The sequence below is a fragment of the Belonocnema kinseyi genome, chromosome 10 (assembly GCF_010883055.1).
Source record: "Belonocnema kinseyi isolate 2016_QV_RU_SX_M_011 chromosome 10, B_treatae_v1, whole genome shotgun sequence".
Taxonomy (NCBI): Eukaryota; Metazoa; Arthropoda; class Insecta; order Hymenoptera; family Cynipidae; genus Belonocnema; species Belonocnema kinseyi.
In genome coordinates this window covers 100,868,312-100,871,838 of record NC_046666.1, presented here as the reverse complement: position 1 = coordinate 100,871,838, position 3,527 = coordinate 100,868,312, and the positions used below count along the sequence as shown (strand labels likewise).

General features: G+C 37.0%; 1 pseudogene; it reads right to left on the bottom strand.

Moving 5' to 3' along the window:
• Positions 1-429: 429 nt before the first annotated feature.
• Positions 430-551, bottom strand: LOC117182385 (annotated as a pseudogene).
• Positions 552-3,527: the final 2,976 nt, after the last annotated feature.

Here is a 3,527-nt window from a genome sequence, read left to right as displayed (position 1 = left end):
AACAGTTCTAGAACGCTGTAACATACGATCTGTAACATTTCTAGAACTCGGTTACCAATGTTATGTAATAAATCTGTAACAGATATAGAACGCTGTTACAACCGATCTGTAACATTTCTAGAAGCCAATTACAAATGTTGCATAAAAAACCTATAATAGATCTAGAACACTGTGACAGTCGATCTGTAAAATTTCTGAAACAATTCTAGAGCCTTGGTACGCTGCGTTGTAAAAAATATAGGATAATTCTATAACACTTCTAGAACTGTTACGTATAAAATATGGAACAGTGTTATGTAACCCTCACAGTAATAGGATATCCCGGTATATTCGATTTGACCCCATTTATGTCGCGGGTTATTCCAGTGATAACCTATGAAAATATCCTGCTAGGAGGAAATTTAGTTTTTCCCATTGATATATTTTAATCTGAGACAGCGCGTACGCAGTCCCGACTAACAAAAATTATACGTCAGAGTAATGCAATGGAAGAGCTTCGTCCTAGAGGAACCGCCTTGTTGATCACGGTAGTCTCTACGCTAGGTAAGTATGCTTTTCGCCGCCTCGGCTCCTCTCTTGAACACTCGACCCTTCATTTAAATTTCGAGAAAGGCAAATCGCTGCGCTCCACGGTGGTCTGAAACGCTCAAAAGGTTGTCAAAACCTGAAGACTCAATTTTTCGCCGATAAAATTTTCCATTTGAGGGTTTTTAGGATCGCTGATTTCAAATTTGAAGTCCGATTTTCCAAAAACAAAATGGTGGCTACAAAATGGTGGACACTTTTTCAGATTTGCACTTATCAGATTTGCATAAAACTTAGTGGGAATATGTTTTTGGGATCGCTGGTTTCAATTTTGAAGACAGATTTTTGAAAAACAAAATGGCCGCCACAAAATGACGGATATTTTTCAAAAAATTTAAACAGATTTGCATGAAACTTGGTATGAGTGGATCTTCGGGATCTCTGATTTCAAATTTGAAGTCAGATCTTTAAAATAAAATAGTGGCTACAAAACCGTGTTGTAGTCTTTTGTTGTTTCTCATTCTAGTTTACAATAAATGTATAACAATAATATTAACAATAACAACTGTAACGTATTGTCACATAGTGCGCACTTTTTTATTTTTTTATTTCAACCACTAAATATTTCTCGCTTCCGTACCAATGACACACACTACAAACACACACACTAGATTGTACATTCCGAGCACACCACAATCACACTTAAAAATGGCAAGCCACACACCAATCACCCCTACAAACCCACACCCATATACACAATCACTCGACACCCACATTTAATTCATGATTAGTTTTGTATTTGCATAGGAAGAATATATTTCGTTTTCTTTTTGTCAATATAAAAACCGTTGTTCCATTTATTTGTGAAGCTTATCCCAAATCCGAAACCCTGGCCAGACTGAAGCGTTCGGAGGGACAATGCACTGGTGAAATTAAACGGAACGTTACACAACAAATAAAAACGTGGAATAGCTACAAAAAAGGCGCCTATTGTTGTTCTGTATAGCATTTATTTTCATACTCCATCCTCTTCTGAATCTGAGAAAGTATCAGTATCAGAATCATCAGTGTCGGATACTTCGCAATTAAGGGTGTTGATTCAATCCGACCCACGGCAGCGTGGTTATCAGCCGGGCTCTTTTCCACTGGACCAGCGGAGCTTGATGGGAGACTATGCGCGCGACCCGATAGAGGTTCTGCACCCTTGACTAATGTGACTTACAAACGTTCATAGTTCTTACAAGGGACCAAACAATTCGGGACACGTGTCTAATTATTTTTTAAGTAATATCGATAGATGATAGTCTCATCAAAAAGTCAATGTCCCAGAACAGGTTTTCCCCTTTGAGAATTGTAGTCTTGACCCACGATACCGCTTGTAAATTGAAGGTAACAGCTGGCCTGGCGATTTATTACAAATACAGTTACAAAAACATAGACAGGGGATGTTAATTCTCTCTGCTTTTTGCTCCATTTCGCAACGTATTTCGCAAAATTTGGGGAGACCATCTTCAAGACCTGGCCCTTTAGAAGAGTCGTGAATCTCTAGAATTCTTCTATTATGTCAGAATTGTGAGTAAAAAATAAATTATCTAACGATTCTAACCGTTAAATGCTGCCGTCTGCTACCCGCAGATTTCTATCTTTCGCAAAATTCATATTTGCCGGGAAAATAATCATTTCCTCAACAAATTTTCTGATTAGTTAACATTTTATTCGTCCAAGGATCTCGCAAAACCCCGTATATTCGACAAGTTTTCTTTCTTTCATTCACAAATCCTTCGAAAATATATATATGGAATCAGTGCCGTACCTATTAAAAAATCCAAAGTCGGATTGAACCAACACCCTTAACAATAGTTGGGGGCAACACAAGTCTAATCGCTTCTTCAGATAACTTTTTACTTTTTCTAGTCTGCACGTTTTTTCCGAGACCTGTAATAAGAGGATCTGAAGACACCATAAGACGTTGGAAAACGTCTTGCAAATTTTTTTCGCGTGAAAACTTCCTTGCAAATTGTTCGTGAAATGCTTTGATGTCCTTATTTCGCGACTCCTGTGTTTGCTCCGAAAGTTCGCCAATAGGCAATGGTGCCCATTCGATGATCATATAGCCATGTATAAGGATTTTGTGCACATCTGTGGGCATCATGTACCACGGATACAAATGTACGATCCGCCTTGCAACTCAAATTCAATATTCTCGAAATTGGTCCTCGTTGACCTAAAACCCGCTTGCTATAACTTGCAAAATTACATGGAATTTTTTCTAGAGTTCTTCGTCTACTCAAAGGATTTGGGGAGAGATTGTACTTTCTGCGAAAAATTTTCGAGCAGTGTTGCCATCATTGGAGCTCCAGAATCCTTGTTTTGGGCAATCGACTTTCAACCCCATCGAAGTCTAAAATGCCACCATTAGAATAAGATACCTCCGAAACTTATTCACTTCTATTTCCATAGCGACCGCCACACGGTTTTCTATTCTCCTGAAGAGAACGTATTTTCAATATATTTAATTCCTTCTAATTGTACCGGTAACACACCTCACAGAGATATTTTCTATTCCTCAGAAGTGGTCATATTTTGGTTTTATTTCATTCCTTCATGCGGAATGTAAGTTCTGAAATTTTAATTCTCACCCTATTTAACTCTGCCACTCTAGAGTTAAAATTATTTAAATTAACACATTTGAATAGATTTCTTTGTTGCATTTTTTAAGAGGTTTAAATAAATTATTAAAATATAAATAAATATAAATTTGAACATTTTTCGAATTTATAAGTTATAAACAGATTTAATAAGGAAAAATAGGTTAAATAAATGCTTTCGTTAAATTTTACTAAGTCGATTTAAAGGAATAGGATTTGCACTTTTCCTGTTCCCGTTGGGGGATTTTTAGACGGAAGAAAAATCGCGTATTCATAGAAATACAAATTCTGAATTTTTCAGAATTCAACGCATATTACCGGGTATAGATCGAGCCTGCCTCTTTTCAATACCCA